Source organism: Caretta caretta, chromosome 3 (assembly GCF_965140235.1).
Source record: "Caretta caretta isolate rCarCar2 chromosome 3, rCarCar1.hap1, whole genome shotgun sequence".
Taxonomy (NCBI): Eukaryota; Metazoa; Chordata; order Testudines; family Cheloniidae; genus Caretta; species Caretta caretta.
This window is the reverse complement of record NC_134208.1, coordinates 205827960-205852554: the sequence shown is the minus strand read 5'-3', so window position 1 is coordinate 205852554 and position 24595 is coordinate 205827960. Positions and strand designations below refer to the sequence as shown.

Below are 24595 nucleotides of genomic sequence, written 5' to 3'. Positions count from 1 at the left end.
GGCTATCCCTCTGAAAACTGTAAAACTGAGGCGCAGTCAGCAAAATGTTTCCTTACCTGACGCTATGGATAAAAGACAAAGCTAGGCTCTCCCTGGAGGTGACTTAACTTTAGTGGCTAGATCACTGCTGTGGTATCCTTACAGATAGCTAATCGTTTGGGGTGGGACCACCTAACTTTGTTTGCACTGGAGATGATTTCAGTGGGAGCAGAGTTAGGCCGGTACTGGGTGGTTTTGAAAATCTCAGGCTTGACCTGCAATAAGACGGAACAATGGCATGTGTGCTTTGAACATGTAGGGCCAGACTGTTCGCTGTCTGCATGTCCCCATGTGCCACCAAACTGTCCCATGCATAGCCTCCCTTGCTGCTCCTCACTGGGCAGTGCAACTCCACACTGCCGCCAGCCCGGGGCTTTGTGCAACTGCATAATCAAGCCCTCAGCAAGGGTGAAGTTACTTTCTAAATACAATTAATTTATAAAGTCACCTTTCACTCATTCTTTACACTGATTGCCAGTATGATGCACGCAGAAGCAGCTGTAAACATAAAAGGGAAATGACCGAGAGAAAGCTTGCCATTTGGTGAAATGAACAGCAGTTGGTTCCAGTAGATGCCATTGGATAGGAGGTGGTGCTGATTCTGGGTAAGAACGTTATCCCACCTCCCACAATCCCCATCTCAGCCCACTTGCGTGTCTTATCATTTACTATATGTTTGTACAGTGTCTAACATAAAGGGGCTGCGATCTGGTTGTCCTCTAGGCACTGCTGCACTATACATGTTTAATAAATAATAATATTTTTCCACTGTCCATGATGGCATAGCTCTTTTACACAAATTCCAGATTCAAGCCACTTCCATGCTGCTAATAGCAGGCAAAAATATAAAGGCAATTGTATCAACAAACAGGTTCTTAAGAGAAGATGAAGGAAAGTGTACCAAAGACATGCAGAAAGAGATATACTGAAAGGTTTGCTGCTGCTGTATCTCCATTGTGCCACACATCCACACTGCAGTGGACACAGGAAAGGCGAGGGGGCAAGTTAGAATGGCACACAGCAGGAAAGAGGGCACTGCTGTGTCACATACTGCTACCTCAGCTGTTCAGTACTCTTAATAAGCCCGTAATAAGCATTACAATGGTCTAAAGGGACCTCAGAAGCATAGAGGTTTGGATCATTCTTTGCACTTTTCCCTTTCCGATCTGAATTGCATGGGAGCAGTCAGTGAAGCTGCGTTTCTGCCACACAGCTGGAGGCCGAGATCAGGTTTCTAAATGCTTTCTGTGCTGCCTGACATATTGCTTGCTATCCATGGTAATTTACAAGCATTCCAAAGCCCTGCAATTTGCAGGGAGCACACACAGTATCAGTCTCTTTAATTAGCTGTGGCAAGATATAAATTGGGAATCTCCTTGCATGCTACTTCTGATTTGTGTGAGCTATTCTAGGAGCCAGGGATGTCCCTTTAAAGCTGGAGGGAGCTCCCTGTGGAAGACGGTGGCACGTCAGTGGCATGTCTGACCATCATGTTTCATAAAATCCTTGATGGAAACTGCTAATCAGTCCTCGGATATTGTAATAGGATTTCATAGTGTTGGAAGTCAAAAGATTAATTGCTGGCCAGTGTTACCGTGAGGAATGAACTGAGATGGAGGTTCTGGGCCAGATTTTAAGGCAACTCAGGCTCACAGTTGTCCATTTAAAATGTGTGTCTGATTTAAATAAGAAGGGGCCTCTATCCAAGGTGTTGGCACCCCCGGTGCAAATGACAAGAATTCAATTAAATAGCACTTGTACCTCCTAACAGCTGGCAGAATCCAACAAGACCCAGAATTCCTCTCTCCATGCAGAGCCAAACCCCAGCCTCTGCAGCAGCCCATGTAAACAGACAGACATTGCAACATGCCCTGAAGCTCAACAGACCAGAGCTATCCCGGAGCTGGGGTGGAGGAAACACAGAGATGAGGGTCAGGAAAACTTGTTTGAGAGCTGAGGGCATCTCGCTGAGAACCAGCTACCTGCATGCTCTCTGAACAGAGGGGGAACCAGCTGATCACAATTGTGGTCCTGTGGCATGAGGAAAAAGGACTGCACATCCCAACACCACAACCGTGTATGCAAACTGAGTAACGTCATGCAAAAATGCACCTGCTTAACTATTTGCCCATGCAGTTGCGTTTAGTACATTGTTAAATTAACCACAGTGTGTGTCCATACGTCCTTTAGGAAGGGAATACTGTAGTATTATTGCTCAGCATTTACTGTGGATATCTGCTAATCCCCTTGAATTGCAGCAGTATTTAAGTTTTTACTTAAACAGCTGACTATACTCTTACTTCCTCAGACTGGCAGGGTTGGGCTTGACTGACAGACCTCTAAGAAGCCTAGGGTCCTGTGGAAAGTGGCATCAACCAACCAGCACCTAAAGCCCTAACAAATTGAATTAAGATACACTAACATTAGTCGCTCCTCAACCCATTTAAGAGTGTCTGAGTTGGGGGGCTGCACAGAGTTACCCAAATCGATTTAGACACTGATTGAGTTAAACTGGTGCAATTTCTGAGGGTAGAGAAGGCCCCACTTTGCATTAAAGTCTCAAGCCAAAGTCCAGTGGACACACTCCCATTAATTTCAGTGGGCACTGGATGAGGTCCCAAATCTGAATTACTGGCAGACCAAAACTAATCTGTCCCAGGGCCAGATTCAGAGAGGTAGAGTACAACTTGAATACCAGAGCTGGGCTCTGAGCAGCTCCATGAAGAGGGAGAAAGGAACTGTGACAATTGCTTGCCTCCTTGGAGAAAAAAAATGGAATAAATAAATGGATTTTCCCATCCTCATTATTATTCGTGTTACCATAATGCCTAGTACCTCCAGTCCTACCCCAAGACCCCACTGAGCTAGGGGGTGTACAAACACGGAACAAAAAGGCGGTCCCACACCCCAAAGGGCTTACAATCTACGTGGCAGCGAATCTAGATTTGCCCTTGCCTGCCTGCAGTGCTCAGGAAGAGCTGAATTCTGAACCCCACAGGGGACGTGTCCCTCTGTATGGCCCTAAAGAATCCTTCATATAGACACTGCAGCATGTCAAACTCCATATTAAAATGGGATAGAGCTAAATCCCCCATGAAGAAGCAAATGCTGTTAAAAAGCTGCATCATTTCATTATGCAAAAAGCCTTAAATCCTGTCCTGAAATCCTCCCTCTTTCTAGGGAGCGTGGAATAAATGTTAGACACAAGACTTTTCAAATCACTTTCAGGCAGGTCAGTAACTGACACAAGAGCTGTTTAGTTTGATAACCATTCAGCTGCAATTATATCGCAGCAGTTCTGACATTGAGAGAGAGCAAAGCTGCGATAACTTTGTGTTGGTTCTAGTTTTGTTTCTGCAGAGATAATAGACAGTACATTGAGAAAGCATCATCTTGCTGATAGGTTTCAGGATCGTTAATTGCACGGGCAATAATAATTACTAATATTAGTGATGTTTAATTCTACTTATGCCACACTGATATAAATGGCAGCTGTATTGGTGATAAACATCATTAACAGTCCTTAATGGCCTTACGCAAATCCAACCAAGAGTCCAAAGATGAGAAATCACAGCTGCTCAGTGAATCCAAGCAGAAAATTAAAATATCTATATGAAATAATCAGTGCTTTTCCAAACAGCTATTTGTGAAAGAGGTAACGACTTGATTTGACACAGTGACACAATATCTGCAAGAAGGCCAGGTCACTGTAAACTAGACTGTAATGTTAACAAACGTGATACAGTAGACTGCAATCTGACCTGTGCCCAAACTTTTGCTGCAAAGCTCAAATTTGCAGCAGGTCTGAAAGCATTGTTTTGGGTGGAAATCACGTGAAACGCCATTTTGCAGGCATTCCATGCAAAACCAGGCCAAAGGGTGTCGTTTCTGCTGAATTTTATTCGGCTTGTTCAAATCTGGCACTCCAGTTGTAACTTGGGGATTAAAACCAATACATGAAGGGGAACAGAATTAAAAAATTTCTTATGGATCCTTCAAACCAAATCAAATGTCACAGAGCTTTACTTGCAAGGTGAAGCAAAGCCAAGTTCAATATCTCAGGGTCCTTTGCTCAACTCTCTTTACACATGACGAAAGGCACCAAGGAAACAACACTGTTGTCCAGAAAAGAGATGGAACCCCCCGAATACACACAGACATACAGAATTGTCTCATGCCAGGGCTTGTACGTTTTTCTATGTATAGGCAGCATGTTATACCCCATGACAAATAAAAATAGAGAGAAGCCCAAACCACTCCCCTGGATTCATAGCATACTGGGATCCATCCGTTAATTACATGCTTTCGCTTGGTATTTAGGAAGAGTTGGAGCCCCTGGAGTTGAACAGTTAGTGCACTATCTCATTGTTCTGTTTGGCCCTCTAACCCCAGGGTTTAGCTCAGTGAAATGGAAGGGCAGCTACTAGTTGCAGAGACATTCTAATGCTTGGGTGCTATTTTATACCAATTAAATTATATTATGAAGCTTCTGGACGTAGAACTGGAAAGTATTAGTCATGCTGGCAAGTGTGTAAAAATGGGAAGGTGAGTGGCACGAGGGGTTGGTTATGGTTTATTCATCTGTCTTATCTACTTATAAGGGGACCCCATTACCAGAGTAGTGTTCAGATACAGCACCTCACAATCTTTAATGTATTTATCCTTAATACCACCCTGTAAAGTAGGGCAATTCTATTAACCCCATTTTGCAGATGGGGAACTGAGATGCAGGTTAAGTGACTTACCCAAAGTCAGATAGGAAGTCTATGAAAGAGCAGAGAATCAAACCTCGATCTCCCAATCCCCAGTATTGTGCCTTAGCTACTCGTTCACTCTTCCACTTCTGCCTCAACAGGGACTTTTCCCTTGGACCCTCAGATTAAAGGTCTGATGTGCTACCAACTGAGTTTACAGATACTCTCAGCGCTGGATCACCAGGTTGAATGAAGCCGAGATGTTTAGTGGCTGAAGATTATCACCTGCTGGCTGTTTGATACTGTACAGTTCTCAGTGGTCCACACTATACATGTCACTAGGAACAACCTTATTGGCAGTCTCGTTAGACAGAGACAAAAGATGGAACAGACACAGAAATAAAAATTACTCTCCCTATCAGGGCAGAGGCACACTAATGGGGCAATGAAGGGAAGCTGGCATTGAGTGAAACCTGGGAGTCTTGCCATTGACTTCAATGGGGCAGGGTTTCACCCACTCCCTTTCTTTTGTGATTATGTGGAGGGCTTCAGACCCAAGAGAGCCAAAAAGGTATTTTTCAGGCATTCTCAATTAGCTTCCAAAAGGCATTACCTACAGTTCTGTGCTTGACATTTATTATTCTAAGAATTCCTCGTGACATTCAGATAATTAAGGAGATTCCACTACCTGTCTCTTAATCACATGTTGTTATTTTATGAACGACTATATCTTAATTTAAGGTAGTGACATCTTGTTATTAGTATTAATTTTTCCACAAATCTGCCTACAGCTCACAGCAAGAAATGACTGCAGAAAGCCAGTGTATCAATTACTTTGGGGGGTGGGTTAGCAGTGCTTTTAGGCGCAAGTCAATATACAATATACAGGGCAGGAAAGACATGCCCGTAGTTAGCGTGTTAGTCCGGGACACAAGAGACCGAGGTTCACGTTCCTGCTCTACCACGGACGTCCCACGTGACTTTGGGCAAGTCGTGCTCAAACTTTTCCTGTCACGCCCCCCGTTACCAGTGACGGAATCTGTCCATCCCCCCGCTCCATCACTGCACAGCTGGCTCAGCAGAGGAGCTTGGGTGAAGGTGGAGCTGGGGATGGGAAGGAGCTGGGGCTAGAGGCAGAGCTGGCCTGGGGGCGGAGAGGGAATGAGGGCAGAGCTGGGCTGGAGCAGGGGGCGGATTGGTGCTGTGGCTGGAGCCAGGTTGTGGGAAGAGCAGGGGGTGGGGTGGAGCAGAGCTGTGGTTGGATGGTACTCCCTTCCCAACCCTCTGTGGGGGCTGGCCCGGGCCCTGCTGCGTGCACCCCCCAACAGTCCTCCGCGCCCCCTAGGAGGGTGCACCCCACAGCTGGGGACCACTGTCGTAGAGGCATGGAGCTTAAGGCCAGAAGGGACCACCAGATCCTCTAGTCTGACCTCCTGTGTATCGTAGGTCACCCGCAGCAGCAGCACAACACCAACCATCTCCGTGCCTCAGTTTCCCATCTGTGCAATGGGGATAATAGCACTGCCCCATCTCCTGGGGTGCTGTGAGGATAAATACATTAAAGATTCTGAGATGCTCAGATACTACGGTGCTGCCAGCCATAAGGACCTTAGAGAGATACAGTTATTGGACTGGGGGGCCCAGATTCTGTTCTCACACCAGTTTTGTACTGGCATAACTCCACTAGTTTCAACAGTGTTCCTCCTGATCTACACTGAGGTAAATGAGAGGAGAATCAGGCCTGTGGGCTGTACGCCTGCGATCTAGCTGTTCAAGCCATCCTTTAGACAGCTCTATGGTACTAGGGCACCCACCTACACTAACTGCACTGTGTGAACCAAGTTCACCAACACTTCCCAGAGCCTGATGCTTAGGAGCTCAATTCTGCCCTCCTGCTTGGTGCTCAGCTCCCTCTGTTCTCAGAGAACTGACTCAAAGCCCCCTAGAATTAATGGGGTCTGGTCTACACCAGGAGCCTGCCTTAGCCCCACTGCGCCACCACCCAGGAGCCACCCGAGGTAAGTGCTGCCCAGCAGGAGCCTACACCCCAACCCCCAGCCCTGAGCCCCTCCTGGAGCCAGCACACCATACCTCCTTCTGCACCCCAAACCCCTGCCCCATCCCTGAACCCCCTCCCAGAGCCAGCACCCTGTCACCCCAACACTCTACCCCAGCCCGGAGCTCCCTCCTGCACCCAAACTCCTTCCCACAGCTTGCACCACTCACCCTCTACTGTACCCCAACCCCCTGCCCCAGGCTCAGCCTGGAGTCCCCCTCCCACTCTGAACCCCTTGGCTCCAGCCCAGAGCCCGCACCCCATCCTGAACCCCAATCCCCTACCCCAGACCAGTGAAAGTGAGTGAGGGTGGGGGAGAGCGAGTGATGGAGAGGGGGATGGAGTGAGCGGGGCGGAGCTTTGGGGAAGGGGCAGGGCCTCGGGGAAGGGTCGGGGGTAGATCCTGGGTTGCACTTAATTTCAGAAAGTGATCTTGTGTGTAAAAAGGTTGGAGACCACTGCCCTAACTGCATGGTTTTCATGGTGCACCACGAGGCATTTGACATCAGCATCTTTTAGTCCAGAGGTGGGCAAACTACGGCCCGCAGGCCACATCCGGCTCGCGGGACCGTCCTGCCTGGCCCTTGAGCTCCAGGCTGGGGAGACTAGCCCCTGTCCCCCCCTCGCCACTGTCCCCCGTCCCCTGGTCTCAGCTCACTGTCCTGCCAGCGCTCTGGCCTGCTGCTCCTGCCGGGCAGTGAGGCGGCGTGGCTGGCTCCTGCCGGGCAGTGGGGCTGCGAGCTCCTGCTGCTCTGAGCCGCATGGTAAGGGGGCAGGGTGCATGGCTGGATAAGGGGCAGGGGATCCCGGGGGGAAGTCAGGGGACAGGGAGCAGGGAGCGGTTGGATGGGGCGGAGGTTCTGGGGAGGGGGGCGGTCAGGGGACAGGAAGCATGGGGCTGGATAGGTTTGGGAGTCCCGGGGGGCCTGTCAGGGGGTGGGGGTGTGAATAGGGGTCGGGGCAGTCAGGGGACAGGGAGCAGGGGGGGTTGGATAGGGGGTGGGGTCCCACAGGGTGGTTAGGGGCGGCGGTCCTGGAAGGGGGCGGTCAGGGGACAAGGAGCGGGGCGGGGTTGGATGGGTCAGAAGTTCTGAGGGGGGCAGTTGGGAGCGGGAAGTGGGAGGGGGCAGATAGGGGGTGTGGGTCAGGCTGTTTGGAGAGGCACAGCCTTCCCTACCCGGCCCTCCATACAGTTTTGCAACGCCGATGTGGCCCTCGGGCCAAAAAGTTGGCCCACCCCTGTTTCAGTCACTTTAGTTCACTCTCCTTCTCTCAGACTATCTGTCCATGGTATCCAGATATATTTGCTTCTTCCATATCAGTAGAATATCCCTGTGCTGAGCCTCAGTTCCCAAGTGCATTGAATTTGAGAGGCTCAGGAGATGCACCATTAGCGGGGACAGCATGAGTGGAGGAAATCCCCCCCCAACCACCTTGGATCCAGATGCCAGGGGGAGTTGTTCTGAGATACTATGCTCCCAGCTGAGCCCCCCGCCCCCCACCAGCCTATCTGGGCTGGGAGCCCTGCCAACCTCCTCATGAGGATGGGGCCATAGCCTTGGAAGGCTGCAACAGGACTTGGATGGTTGCAGCGGCAGAGAGAGCCACATGGGTAAGGGAGTTTTCCTGTCCATGCCCGCCCAGCCCCAAGCCAGCCAATACCATCACAGCCCTGTGATGTTGTCAAAGCCCACACCTTTGGACTTTGCCAGAGGCTGGGTAATGGGGGCTGGATTAGGGAGGGATACGAGGTGACCCTGGTGGGCGAGGAATACGGAGGGAGCCATGGAAAAGGGACACAAAGAAGAACCAAAGTGGAGAGAAAAATATTTAACTAGCAAATGTGCTAAAACATCAACAGGTGAGCATAGGATGGGCAAAACCAGGGGTGGACATGGGAAAGGGGTTCTGCAAAAAACCGGTATGAATGAAACAAACCAATACATAAAAATACAAAAAAATAAAAAATAAAGTGGAAACTAGGTGATCAATATAAACGTAGGCAAAGACCAAACAAATACTGCAGATACTTATGCATGTGAGTAACTTAGCTCTGTGAGTAGTCTCATTAGAGGTGGGTCTGTGTTTCAAGGATTGTGCCCTCAGGGCTTGACCTTCTATCATTTCACTTAGGACTTGATTATGCGCCTCCTCCATTGAGCTGTGTGTCCATAACATCCACTGACTTCAATGGGAGCTGAGGGGTTAGGAACCTGGCAGGGTCAAGCCCTTTAAGTCAATGGGCCTTTACTCAATAGCAAGTATCTGCGGGACTGGGCCCGTCTGCCTTGATCCAAAGCCTACTCAGTCAATAGAAAGTCCTCCTATCAATTCGATGGGCTTTGGATCAGGCACTCAGCCTGCTACTGGCCTTTTATTCTTTGCAGAATCCACTGGGAATTCCTGCTCCCTGGGTTGCATCGTGATGATCAGCACAGACTGCCACCTTGATGTTGATTATTTTTCCGTGTGTGTTCGGTTCTTTTAAGCAGCACTTGGTATTCTGCTAGGGTGGCAGCAATCTGTCTCTGTGACATGCTCAGAATGGAAACAGGGAGGGTGCTAATTCCAACATCACTCGGTAAACAAAATACTTTCCTCTTCGACTGACAGTTATAATCTCCAGCGAACTGCTCAGCTTAATGTAACTGTTCAACTAAAATTCCTGGAGTTCATAGGTCCCTGTGCTGTGTATCAGGGAGGCCTCCTGAACCAAAGATGCATTCTCTGAAGGATTCACAGACAAGTTCAGAGAGATGTCGATATTTGGGAGAAGAGTTGGCAAAGGGCAGTGTTTCCTAATCTTTTCAGGCAGCTAACCCCTTATTTGAAGCAATAATGTTTGTGATCCCTTTACAGTTACTGTAAGAGTAAAGTGTCTTGACGCTAACAATGATAAACCTATAGAATTGATTTGTGTATGTGTTTCGAGAGGTTGACAGAGAGTACTTGACTTTGGAGGGTCTGGGTGTGTGGGGAGTGACATTTTCTTTGCTTCAGACCATAATAAAATTTTCAACATCTCACCACTCCACCCACCCTCCTTTGTCTTTCATGACCTCCCTGGCTGATAACACTGTTCTAGGGCAACAAATGATGAACTGAATACAGGGGCTTATGGTTGAGAAGTTGACAGAACCTTCACGGACAGTCCCTATCCAAAATCATCTGTAATCTGCTATTGAGACGTTGACTCCCGCCTCCACTCTGCCAGTGGTGCCAGCTTTCATGGTTCATGGGTTAACTTTTTCAATAAGTACCTACGCACTGTCTCTGAGGCCAGCTGCTGTGCATGAGAGGAGCTCCCTGTGAACATCTGCAAGGCCACCTCACTGTCCTCCTTCAAATCCTTCTTCTCCCATGAGCCTGCAAAACACTTGACAACTAATGGCCTGGCTGCTGGTTTGCTGAGACCATTGCCTATCATGCTGACCAGTATTGTCTCATTATTACCTTGTGCTCCCTGTTTGTTATAACCACCTGCTGTCTCTTGTCTTATACTTCCATTGTAAGCTCTTCAGGGCAGGGCCTGTATTTTTGTTCTGCGTTTGTACAGTGCCTAGCACAATGGGGCCTTGTCCATGACTAGGGTTCCTAGGTGTGATTGCAAAAATAATAGACTTGACCCTCAAGAGAAGAGGATGAAGGGCCTCATCCGTTAAAGCGAATGAACATACCTTCATATTGTGGTTCTAGTTTAGAACTAGAAGCAAAGCCTCTGACACAGCAAAGCACGTAAGCCCATGCAGAAGTACCATGAGGGGGGCTGTTCTCAAGCAGTGTGGGTAATTTGAGAAGATGTTTGCAGCGTTCTTGTAGCCATGTTGGTCCCAGGATGAGAGAGAGACAAAGTGGGTGAGGTAATACCTTTTATTGGACCAACTTTTATTGGTGAGAGAGACAAACTTTTGAGCTCCACAGACCTGAAGAACAACTCTGTGGAGCTCAAAAACGTGTCTCTTTCAGCAGCTGAAGTTGGTTTTATAAGAGATATTACCTCACCCATCTCATCTCTCTAATTCAATGAAAGTCAGATAAGCATAAAAATTCTTTTAGTGCTTATCCAAACTCCACATCTAACCCTTTAGAGATTCTCCTCTTTAAGGAACAAGCTTGATGTTACCTGTTAAAAGGAACAGATTTCAGGGACACCTTTGACACAGCTTTCTCAATGTGCTCGAGTGGATGGGACAAAAACAGCAGGGCGTAGTGTTGCACCTATAGAACTGGGAAAACAGTCTTCTCCACTAGTTTTTGGTACCAATAAAGACATTTTTTTGCCTGGCACAATTTCTGCAGAAATCAATAATTATTCGATTCCCATGGCTGCAATGCTTGTTGCACAGGGAGTGGAAGCTGAAGATAAATCTAACCTGCCGGATCATTCGGCTTTGGTCTGACTGTTCTTTGTGAAGTCACCAGTGCCAAACCTCATGGGGGGAAAATCTTGAGAAAAAGGAGCATTCTTGTGAAAATACAGCACCAGAAAGATTCTGTTGCATTTGCAGTCGGTGAATGTCCTTTTGGAGCGGCTGCTCAAGGGAGAAATATTGAGAAAATGCAATTCTAGAAAAGCAAAGAAAGAGGAAAAATCCAGCTCAACCATTTCAAGACGTCAGTGTGGGTAAGAGATGGAAAGTACTACAGCACTCAGCAATACCCTTTAAAGGGCAACATGTAAAGGAAGTTGCAGCCGCAGCATCTCCTCCTTTCACCCTGCAGTATGCAATGCCAATTCAACTTTTAGCTCAACCTGCTCTGTGATTTGGATTGTTGGGTACCCAGTGACACTATTGGAGGGTGGATAGCTAGTGGGCTCACTGCTTGGGTGCTTTCACACTGTGATGCTTTGTTTTTCAGGCTCCTGTTTCAATGTATTTATATTAGATGATGACGCATAGTTCCAAAACCCTAGTGATACCTCCTTTCCTCTCTATATGTTCTGCAGTGGCCCCCTTTTGATTTTTTCCCCTGTGCTACAGTATATAATGAACAATATTGGTTTCTCCCTAGTCTTATGTTTTGCATTTAACTAAAATCCTCAGGGCCAGATCCTCAGCTGCTGTTAAGTGGTGTAGTTGTGCTAACTTTACCAGGGCTACATCGACTGATACCAGCTGAGGATCAGGCCCACAGATCTGACACAAAACAAAACTTTGCCCTATATTACCAGAACAGCACACAGTTGGTACATTAAGTATCCTTAAACTACTGCTCCATGTCTATAAACCCTTTTCCAATACAAAAAAAATTAAAATAAAAAAGTCAGAGGGAAAGTATCTCATAAATGCAATCACAAAACAGAGGTCAATAGCTAGGCCAGTCTGAACTGCATAAAGACAGTGAAATTAAAGCTTAAAAGATTAAGATGCATGCAGACTAACTGTATGGAAGAATAAAATATACAAAATTAGATTGCAAAATCCCAATCTCTTCAATAAGCAGTATTCTCCCTGGTTATTAAATTCCTGTTCAGAGGTTCCTTTTCTTACTCTTCTTTATTTATAACATTTCCCCTATTTCATGGGGAAAGTTTTCACATTTCCAGATATATCAAAGCACAATCTAGCTTACAACCTTTCAGAAGCATTCCTTAGTTACACATGTTAATGATAGTTCAGACAATGGAAAACCCTCAGCATTCATTTTATTTATTCAGACAAAAGATTGCCACTGAAGCGGAAATGTGGCCGACCCAAGGCACTTGATTTTGGTACTTGACAGCCTCTGTCTCTTAGACACAATAATGAAAATTTACCATTAGGTTCTGAGGAGTTTCAGTGAGAGACAGACTAATAAGATTAATGCAATGAACTGGGCTACCTCTGAATGGGGCAGTTGAAAGATTCTGGGTAAGTAGGCACTGCTTATCCACCCTAACAAATTAGGTAGTTCAACACAGTTATCTAAGAGAGCCCTGAAGGAACAGGTATGACATCCAATGGCTGGAAGCTGAAGCTAGACAAATTTAGACTAGAAATACGATTCAAATTTTTAACAGTGAGGTTAATTAAACATTGGAAAAACTTACCAAAGGATGTGGTGGATTCTCAATCGGATGGAATGTTAAAATCAAAACTGGATGCTTTTCTAGGAGATACGCTCTAGTTAAAACAGGAATTAATTCAATTCCTATAGCCTGTGTTATATAGGAGGTCAGACTAGATGATCACAATGGTCCTTTCTGGCCTGAGAGTCTATGAATCTATGAAATACCCACAATTAGAAAAACAATGTCACCGCTGAACAACAGGATAACAACTGTAGAATCTCCGGCACATGACTGCAACTGCAAGCCTCTAATGCCATTCAGAACACTCTCCTGTCTCATCGCGGAGAACGGTTCAGTGGTGTAACAAGAACCCAGCTGCTAGGTGCCTAGTTACCAAATGCAAGTTGTATGAGATATGTAAGAATTCTTCTACATATGACAACACCATGAGCTGTCTATAGCTCATGCTATTACAGCTGCTTTCTCTATTTTGGGTGAATATTGAGGAACATCAGTAGACAGGCCATGAAGACCACAGCAAAGCTGCAGGTCAGGGTGGGGAATCCCGTTGAGATGCTCCCATTGAAGCGAATGGGTATAACTCCTACTGGCGTTAGACCAATGCTGTGTGCTTGCAAAAATTCCACACCATTCTAGCCAAGGATGAGGAGAGGGTTGGAGGAAGGAGGTAAGAAGGAGGCAGAGGTCCACAGACGAGTGTACAGTGGAGGACAGTGGGGCTGAAAATAAGGTGTGGGTGGAATTATGGTGTGGGGCATCGGCTAATGTAGTGCCAATCTTTAAAAAAGGGAAGAAGGACGATCCTGGGAACTACAGGCCAGTCAGCCTCACTTCAGTCCCTGGAAAAATCATGGAGCAGGTCCTCAAAGAATCAATCCTGAAGCACTTGCATGAGAGGAAAGTGATCAGGAACAGCCAGCATGGATTCACCAAGGGAAGGTCATGCCTGACTAATCTAATCGCCTTTTATGATGAGATTACTGGTTCTGTGGATGAAGGGAAAGCAGTGGATGTATTGTTTCTTGACTTTAGCAAAGCTTTTGACACGGTCTCCCACAGTATTCTTGTCAGCAAGTTAAGGAAGTATGGGCTGGATGAATGCACTACAAGGTGGGTAGAAAGCTGGCTAGATTGTCGGGCTCAACGGGTAGTGATAAATGGCTCCATATCTAGTTGGCAGCCGGTATCAAGTGGAGTACCCCAAGGGTCGGTCCTGGGGCCGGTTTTGTTCAATATCTTCATAAATGATCTGGAAGATGGTGTGGATTGCACTCTCAGCAAATTTGCAGATGATACTAAACTGGGAGGAGTGGTAGATACGCTGGAGGGGAGGGATAGGATACAGAAAGACCTAGACAAATTGGAGGATTGGGCCAAAAGAAATCTGATGAGGTTCAATAAGGATAAGTGCAGGGTCCTGCACTTAGGACGGAAGAACCCAATGCACAGCTACAGACTAGGGACCGAATGGCTAGGCAGCAGTTCTGCGGAAAAGGACCTAGGGGTGACAGTGGACGAGAAGCTGGATATGAGTCAGCAGTGTGCCCTTGTTGCCAAGAAGGCCAATGGCATTTTGGGATGTATAAGTAGGGGCATAGCGAGCAGATCGAGGGACATGATCGTTCCCCTCTATTCGACATTGGTGAGGCCTCATCTGGAGTACTGTGTCCAGTTTTGGGCCCCACACTTCAAGAAGGATGTGGATAAATTGGAGAGAGTCCAGCGAAGGGCAACAAAAATGATTAGGGGTCTGGAACACATGAGTTATGAGGAGAGGCTGAGGGAGCTGGGATTGTTTAGCCTGCAGAAGAGAAGAATGAGGGGGGATTTGATAGCTGCTTTCAACTACCTGAAAGGGGGTTCCAAAGAGGATGGCTCTAGACTGTTCTCAATGGTAGCAGATGACAGAACGAGGAGTAATGGTCTCAAGTTGCAGTGGGGGAGGTTTAGATTGGATATTAGGAAAAACTTTTTCACTAAGAGGGTGGAGAAACACTGGAATGCGTTACCTAGGGAGGTGGTAGAATCTCCTTCCTTAGAGGTTTTTAAGGTCAGGCTTGACAAAGCCCTGGCTGGGATGATTTAACTGGGAATTGGTCCTGCTTTGAGCAGGGGGTTGGACTAGATGACCTTCTGGGGTCCCTTCCAACCCTGATATTCTATGATTCTATGATTGATTCTTCACATCTCTACAGATGTGACTGACAATCAAGGAATGATCCTAATTAAATCCACCACCAGCTCAAAGGGAAGCCTCCCATTCTCACATCTCTGTCCTGCTGTATAACAAGCATCATCACGAAAGGCTGCCTGATTTGTGTCTTAAGGGTGGAACTGATATCCTGCTTTCACCGCACACAATGTTCTCAGATTTCTCCCACTCCTCCTCATTTTCCCTCGTTCCCAAGTGTACATATAAATCAGGCAGCGGCTAAATAAATAGTGTTAATGATACATGACTTTGAGATCTCTGCAGCTGAAGCGGAATAGACACGAGCTCCTTGAGTTACAGAGACGACGAGGGAAACAGCTTCTCCGATACCCATCCTGCAGCGTAGCTAGCACCTTTGTGGAGCCATGCCATCGCGCCATGAATTGAACCCGTGGAGGCACCTTGGAAAATGTATCTAAACCCAGAGTGATATAGCGCTGTCCAGGCAAACTCAGTCTCCCTCTGTGTTAGTGACAAACTACTTCAGTGACATTGTAGAGGTTCTAGGGAAGAAGCAACGCAAAGTTTTCTGGGTGCATAATCCTCTTTCAGTCAATGGGATTGTGTCTGGTAACTCAAGGGTGTGAGTTTCTCTCTTGCCTCAAAATACATTTCCAAAATACATAGTGATTTTGGATGTCTCTGTTTTTCACTGCCCAAAGAGGCCTCATCTTTAATGCGGGGCACTCAGCACTTTCTGAAATTCAGGCCCTGCTTTCGGGTGTGTCAGGTTGGGTGCTCAGAAACTAGTCACTTGTGCAAAACTTGGCCCTTCGTTAACAGGCCTTGGGAAATGTCACTGCTCATCAAAGTGAGAACAATATATACCCAAACCACCCCCAAGCAAGGGGGGGCAATCAGAATTTTCTTAAGGAACGGGCATGGGGGAAGGGCTGATTGGGGGGTTCCGCCCTGGGCCTGAGCATGTGATGGGGTGGGGGAGACATGTTTGAGACTCCCTGGGTTGTCAGATCCACCTGAAATTCTCGTTTAGCAACTGATTTTGTGCCCAGTGTCTCTGAGGCAGTGGCCAGGCCCCTCTGTGCTGCGGGCATGAGGGGCTCAGTGATGCACGGGGGCACCCCATCCCCAGCGCACAGATAGACACTCCCACCACTTAATAGGAGTCCGGGGGGCTTCCTCTTCTAGGGACCATCATCTCCTCAAAACCCCCATTGCCCCCGAACTCCCCTGCTGGATCAGCAGCCTGCAGGGCTCAAGCAGCTCCGTGTTGCAGATGTGGCTGCCCTTGCAGCCATGGAGGAAGCTCAGCAGCCTGGCCTCACTCAGCAGCTGCATGCTAGGCTGGGTCAGCCACGAGCGGGGCCCAGAGCACATGATCCTACAGACAGTCCCTGTGCCATTGAACCACCCAGACTGCGGAGGGACCAGGAGCTGCTGGGGGGAGTGTGTGGGGGAACCCGGTGGGGTGAAGCTCTGGAGCAGGGGGTTCAAGCCCGAGACAGAGCTATGCAGACCTGTTCCAGCCTCTGCCCTGAACCCTAGTTGTGTTGTAGGGCAGCCTTCCCTCCCCTCCTCTGCCCCCAGCAATGGGCACTGAGCCCTGTGATCCCCCAGGAGTCAGTTCGGTCTTGGGGAGCAGGAAGCCTGGCTCCTGTTCTTGTATTATTACATCCCACAGAAACTCCCGGGGCCTCTCCCTTCATTTCATCACCGCCCCTATGTACAATATTCTCACTGTTCTTAAATTATAATGGGTCAGATCACTCACTGGAAGAGAAAACTGACTCACTTTGAGGCAACCATATCTTACATTTCTGTTTTTCTAGAACACACCCTGGCTTGACTATCTCTGATGTACTCTAGATCCACTTCTGCCCCGAAGTCTAAAAGAAACCAGCCAATTTTAGGGACAGACGGGGAGAGATGACGCTTCTTTTGTACACCTATAAATATCAGTACACAGGCTGCATTTTCAAATTTTAGGTTTTGTTTTAAAAAGGGGCAAGGGGAGAAGGCAGGGGCCTTATAAAGCCTAATATTAGTAGAAATGTCTTTATGATTTTTAAAGTGTTCAGCGAAAGCAGTTTTGTTCATATTTATATCTCCTCCTTTCAGGGTTTGCAACTCAAAAATTGCAGCTCTGTGCTGGAAAATGAGAGCCACAAAGTGAATCTTCTTAGTCGCTGACATTGTTCAAGGTGCTCTGATTTCTAGTCCACCCAGTCTTTTCTGGTTGGCCAGAAATGAACGAAGAGCACAAGCAATATTGAACATGGTTTTCATCTACAGTGGTGACTGAGTTTTAGTGTAAGAATCGTTTTTTAAAAGGGCCCGTGACATTAACACTTAGTTATCTGGTAGGGCCATGATGACATAATAAAACAAGGAAGAATTGGGTAGGCTAGAGATTCTATTCTTATCTGTTAAGCCCTAATTCTGTAAGCAATGGAAACCAATGGGAGAGTGCCAGACTGTGTCTTGATGGAGTCACTGGCGGGACTGGGGCCTTAGCTACCTTAGAAAATCCACGTTCAATACGTAAATAAAGAAAGCAAAAGGAAGTCTGTTGAATTATTGCACTGGCTTAGGATGTCAGTTGTTCACTCCCAAATGCTATTTTACACTAATGATTATATTTGAATATTCTACTAGCCTATTCAAATTCCAAAAGCTCCCTCCTAGGTGAAGCATTTCTTCCTACTATCTTCTTGTTGCCTTTGTACCATGAAACTCTACTCCAGCCTTCTCCCATTATGGGACGTCAGGCCTGGCTTTTGGAGGGTGCTGTGGGGAGAACACAGCCAGCCTCTTTCCCCTAAAGTGCAGCCTCCGGGCAGAAGAGGGACTATGACTAAGCTACTTCATAATAAAGAATATAAAAGGCAGTGTTGCCTAGACCACAGCCTGAGACTCCGGAGACCTGGGTTCTAGTCCCATTTCTGCTACCGGCCTGCTGGGTAACCCTGAGTAAGTAATTTCATGGCTCTGTGCCTCAGTTTCCCTATCAGTAAAATAGGGGTAATGATACTAATCTCCTTTATAAAGTGCTTTGAGATCTACTAATGAAATAATAATCATTCCTAGGTCTTCTATTGTAATAGGTAAGGTGCTCAACTAATAGGCTAGCAATGATCCACTTTCCCCAAGGATAAAAAGCCAGTTGCATTTTTTTTATTTTCAAAATATTTTGTTGACATTAAAATAAAATAAAAAAATCCCCAAGAAAACTAACAAATTTCTAAATATTTTTACCATTTTTTTGAGCAGCTTTAATCACAAGATCCTATAAACACATCTGGACAAACTCTTTCTAGATGTCTTTCATTCCTGCTCTGAAAAGACAGACAAATATGATACTTGATGACTTGCTAATTCTGGACTCCTTTGCCAAATTTATTTCAGTTATAAAAATAGAGAGACAAGGTGAGTGAGGTGATCTTTTATTGGACCAGCTTCTGTTGATGAAAGAGACAAGCTTTTGAGCTTACACAGAGCTCTTCTTCAGGGCTGGGAATGTACTTAGTGTCATAGTTATAAAAATAGTCCTCTGAAAATAAACTCATTTCTCTGGGGTGAAATCAAAATAAGACCTCATGCTGTGTGGCCAGACTCTGTCCTCAGAAGTGCACTCCCCAGCAGTGCGAGCTGCATTCATGGAGCCAAGGCAGAAGTTTGGTGCATATTGTCCATTATTTGTTTTGCAGTGGCATTGCACAACCATGTAACTAAGTGATGGTTCCTGACCATGCTCGCCGACAGGTTGTGGGGGGGAGAGGGGAGGAGCAGGGGGCAATTGCCCAGGGACCCGGGTGATTTAAAAGGGCTAGCCCCAGAGACGATACGACAGAACAGTCCCTGAACTCAGAAGACATCAGGGGTTGCATTTGTGCCTGACCTGTATAGAGAAGAGCACTCCTTGAATCCTTCCCCAACTTGTCCATCTCAAAGAGCCAGCCCAAATCTGGCCCATAGTATGGTATATCTCACTCTCTAAGCATATTCTGTTCATTGGTAAACCTAGACTGCAAGCTTACTTAGAGTGTATCCTGCTTGCGGTGGGGATTGTGATTCACTTCGGGGTTCGTACAGCACCCAGCACAAGACGGGTCCTGGCCTATGACTTGGGCTCCTCGGTGCTATTGCAATAGAAATAACACATAATAATAATACATAGGTTCCTACCTATGTTTTTGTGAAGATAAAACAACACACCCATTGCTGGAAAACAGTGCAGAAAAATAACACACAGAGCACTTCCATGCCCACTGTGCAACATGATGACCTAGGAACCACCCTTACAGGGAACAGCTATGTGATCATTTCAAAGCTGTTGCCGCATCAGTGCTATAATTATGTAGGTTAGGTCATGGCAACCCAGAGCCCAGATGGGCCATTAGCTGAAGAACCATCTTCCCTGAAATGTGCGGAGAGCCTCTTGCTCTGCGGCTGGATTAGCAGCCCTGTACATTTTATGTAAGGATTCTCGTTCAATTTACAACACGGCTGCTTGTTGAATTGCTTATGTGGGTCCTAAATTATGTCTCCCATCCCTCACAACAAATAAAAAATATCAGAGAATCCCTTAGTCAAAGAGTTATGCTTGGAAATGTCTCTCCAGTTTCTTCCCATTTAGCAACGTTACAAATTGCTCCCCCAAGGACTGCTGCATAGTTAAAAAACAGTTCTGATTTCATCTAGGGCACTGAAGCGGCTGGGTCTCATGGATTTGCCATGTGCTACTGTATAATGATTCAGAAGGGGTTCCAATACACAGTCACACAGCAACATTATGACATCAATGGCACGATGCCAATTTATGCTAGCCAAAGATTTGATCCATTCATATTGGTCATTAGTTTTTGGTTGCTTCAATTACTCCACTGTCCTCTAAGTTCCTTCAAGGCCCCCATATCACTCCCTCGAAGATGAAGCTGACCAAGTCCCCGAAGAAGGAAACCATTAACCACTTTGCTTCCTGAATTCAACTTCATCAAGAATTATTAGCTTGTTATATAGTGCACAGCACAGACAAACTGCAGCTAGGTATGTAAAGCATTTTATTGACTGAAGATCAGCATATTCCCCCCTACACACACACACGTGCTGACTGCTCCTCGGCCGCATCTGAGGATCTGGGTCATGCTTCTCTGGCCCAAGGATTGTACAGTGTAAATTAGATGCTACATGGGATGATGTAAGGAAAAGTTATCAGGCAAGGGAGAGGGAGGTTGACACACAACAACATATTCCTAATGGAAAGCTGGCTCTTCAAAGTGATGTGCCTGGCACTGAGGTAGCACTCAAGTGGTTACAATAACAAGCTGGAATAATGGTTGTTTCTAAATGCACACAGTCTCACTAAGAAAAACAGTAAAGAGGAAAAGGTGCTAGAAAACGGGAATAGTGCAATAAACCAAAATGCTGAAACTAAAGCAGCTTTTCCTAATTCGCAGCCCCACAGGGTCTATTATCCCACTGATGCAATTGTATAATATTGAGGTAAACAGCATGATCAGAAAGGATAGTTAAACTCTATGTCCACACTGGCTATTAACTGCCACAGTTGGAAAGGAATGTTGAGTAGGGATGGGTTAGTTGGTTAATTCCTGAATTTGAAGCTCACATGAACATTGTGGGACTGAAATTGGCATAGAAAAAGCTGCCTTGTAAAATTTCATTTCCCTCACTTAACATAAGCCATGTGAAGAGGCATCTGAGATGTGTGTGCTACAACACCAAAACCAAAAGTCTACTCTCCTTTTCTTCCGATACATATCGTCCATTTTGGAAGATCTTTGAGAATATACAGCATTTCATTATTGGACAAATCTGGGGAAACACTTAATTTTGGCCATGTTTACCACAAAATACTGTGTTCTTCAGCAGAAACTGAATCCGTATCCTTGGTCAAATTTACAAAAAGCTAGCGGAGGATTTTCAAAAGCATTCAGTGTTGGACTAACTCTGCTCCCATTTAGCGGATGGTCACACTCTCCCTAACTTCAATGGAAGCAGAGTTAGGCCAAAGCTGAGCACTTTTCAAAAACCCATCCATTGACGTTCTACCACCAAATTCTCACGATCTGGAAATAATAGTTCGCTTTGCTACACTCCCTTTCATCTTAGGATTTCAAAGCGCTTTGGAAGGTAATGGCCAGAACTGCTTCATGAACTAAGTGTATACAAGTAGCCTCAGGGCCGTCCTGCAAGTGGCACCTCACTTCAGTTTCCTTTTTAGGTCCCCACTACCTCCATACGAACTTATCTTTCAATCCATCAGCTGAGTTTATTAACTAACACTTAGCGCAAACAGTCCATAAGCAAATGTCCCCAAACATAGTCTATATCCCCCAGCACTTGTATTCTTTAGAACCCAGCTTCAATCTCACCATCCCGGCATCTTTCACCACCACTGGACTCTTCAACCGTCCTCTTCTGTCCCTCTGCTAGGATTGCCGCCCCAGCCCTTCCTTCTGGGGCACAACCCCGCTCTTACCAGCAGGAGCTCGCACAGCCAGCTGGAAGCCTGTCATGGTTCCTCTGGAGTCCAGCTCTCTGGCAAAGGGAAGTCAGCAGGGAACCCCCTCTGCTACTCCTCTTTCCTTCAGCCCTCTGCTCTGACTCTCCGGCTTAGAGCCAGCAGGCATCTCCCTCAGCTGCTGCTGCTGCTCCTCCTGTCTTCCGCCCTCTGGCCCTGGCTCAGGGATGCCAGCCAGCAAATCCCTCTTACTTCTCCCCCGCTTTCAGAGCTCTCCCAGGAACCCCTTTTCTCTCTAGGAGCTGACATTTCCTGACTGACTCAATCTGCTCTAACACTCTTTCTCACCAGGCCTCATGTAGCACCACCCCAGACCCCACCCTCTTACTTGGCTCAGCACCTGGACAGGAAAAGGGGAACTGAGCCCAATTTCTTTTAAGGGGCCAGCTACCCTGTTACAGTAAGTACAGTTGTAGCTGCTCTCTTACAGATGAAAAAACTTAAGCAAACAAAGGTTAAAGGTCTAATTTTTAGGGATGTTTAAGGTGCTTATGTAACCCACACACCGCTTGGGTGTGGTGCTCTGTCCCATCTAGTGGCACCAAGACCACTTAGAGAGAGACTAATGAGTCTGCTACAGGCTTAGCTAAGGGCCATGTGGCTTTTAGCTTATGCGGTAAAGGCTCATGCAATAAGCTTCAGAGATCCCAGGTTCGATCCTGCCTGCCGATGACAGGGGTCTGTTGGTGTTACAAGTGGGGGCTCATCCAGGATTTCAACTGGAAAGTCTCTGAAGTTCAGGACGTGCTTCCTCAGCTAGGGGAAGTACGTAACCCACACATGGCTTTGGTGTGGTGTTCTGTCCCATCTAGTGGCACTGAGACCACTTAGAGAGATTAATGAGTCTGCTACAGCCTTCGCTAAGGCCCTGTGGCTTTTAGCTCATGCATTTACCTCCAGAGATCCCAGGTTCAATCCTGCCCACCAATGACTGGGGGCTGTTGGTGTTACACTTAACTTCCATTGAAATTAATGGGAGTTAGGCTCCTAAACACCTTTAAAGAACAAGTAGAGATCCACACTCCTAATTCTGTAGTCACTAGACCACACACAGAATAATTTAGTGCAGCCAAGTCCCTCCTGAACTTCTGAAATGTATCCAGTGTGGGAGGGTGGAGGAGAGTTGAGACAGTTATAAGAACATTTTGGTTCTAAGTTAGGTCTTTTTAAAAAAGAATCCAAGGGGCTCCCAAAATAGTGCAATTTTTTTCTGGACTTTCAAACTTCTTTCCATCTAGAATTCTGGTTTGTGGTTGCATTTTCGGAATAGGTTTCAGACTGTTGGACAACAATGCCAGGAAATACAGTGAGAAGAAATATTTGGTTGTTCCTAGGTCATCGTGTTGCACAGTTAATCTCCATCCGTTTGAATGTTGTTCATGGCAACCTGACTCAGAAAAATTCCTACTGATTAAAAGAGAACACCTCCAGGGAACATTGCTCAATGCCCTGGGAAAGCTTTGGTAATTAATAATTGGCCTGAATCATATGGGCTTTCACAGTACGAGTTACAATGGTGCCACTTAAACACTGAGTACACATAGCGAGCTTTAAACTGCATGTTCCTTCAGGGAATCCATCTACAGAACATGCCAGCTGCACAGCTTATCCACAAAATCTTTCTAATAGTGAAAATATCCAGTTTCATCTTGAAAAAAAATGATAAAAGCTGGATTCCAAACTTTCTGGTGAAAACTCAAACTCCTTGCTCACTTTCTCGTACTGATCCAGATATCCAATCCCCTTCTCCCTGTCTGGTCTTTCAGAGTTAATTGACCCATTGCCTTATATTGCCTGCACTATCGTTCTTCACTTCCCATTTATATACAGGATCATACAGTGACATTTCAAAGACCACCTTAAAGAACATGAAAATATTTGGCATTTCTGCAAACTGCAATACTCAGATATTTAATTACACAGAGTCAATCACCTGTCTAATTCAGACAGGAACTCAAATTTCACAACATAATTACTTTAAGTTCGGATGGATAATTCAGGAAATTGTAGGTAGTCTGACATGCACAAAGCATTTAAAACATGGGGGCACTAGCGCTTCTCAGTGAAAAAGCTGTACATTTTTTTTAAGGTGGGCACAATCTATTGTGCCCCTATCTCATTCTCAAAAATGGCTGTTTTTGTTTAAATTAAAAACATAAGTAAAATAAGTAAAAAATTAGCCTGAAGCAGATACCCAACATGGAAATTTTCAACCCAAATGGTTAATGTTTGGAAATGTTATAAGCAACTGAAAACAGGGACTTGTAATGGAAAATGTCAGGCAACTTAACAACAGGCATTGCCACCTGCAACTGCCAGAATGACAGAGGAGCAGGTAGGAAATTACTCTTGTCTTGAGCCAGGGAAGAATGTCAGATTTAAGAAGCATTTTTAAAATGAAACCATAGGGTTGCCTACGTATAATATTTCCAACCCCCTTAATGATCTGAAACCTGTTTCATAAAGTCTGAATTGAATCTGTCTAGGTTTTTATAGTGCAGCCACCACCATCCTTCGTGGGACAAAACAGAAGAAAACTCTGTCAAGACCATATGGCCAGGTCCTTAGCTGGCATAAAACAGCCTAGCTCCATGGACTTCTACAGAGATATGGCGATTTACACCACTTGAGGATCTGGCCCAATGGTGTTTTCCTTTCCACCCGTTGAGTACAAGGTCTGATTGTATGAAAAGAACAAGACATTCTTTTAAATTATTATTAATTTAACTGGAGTGAGGTGCTGCAAGGCCATTGTGCTCTTGTTGCTGTGGGAAGAGACGTTTCTTCCCCTCTGATCTGAAAGAGGTGATATCTGCGCTCATTTATTTCTGGTGGGATTGCATTCCATAGGCAAGGTCTTACGGCTGATAAAGCCCTGTCCTCTCTGCCATAAACTTTCCCAGTGTTTGCAGCTGTCATCTAAGATGGCAATACAGCTGACATGCAGCTGCTTATAAGATGTTGTTTGTAAGATATTTTCATCTCATTTGCTGCATTCCTTCTATAACTTCAGATTTGTTTTAGCAACTAGGATCTGACACACAGGATGGGGTTATCAATATCTTTGTATGAAATGGTG

At 46.1% G+C, this 24595-nt stretch overlaps 1 protein-coding gene across 3 annotated transcripts in view; it reads right to left on the bottom strand.

The window, feature by feature from the left end:
- The window catches only part of SLC24A3 (solute carrier family 24 member 3), a 324638-nt gene that overhangs the window by 60083 nt on the left and 239960 nt on the right, over window positions 1-24595 (bottom strand). The gene's annotated exons all lie outside the window — the stretch shown is intronic.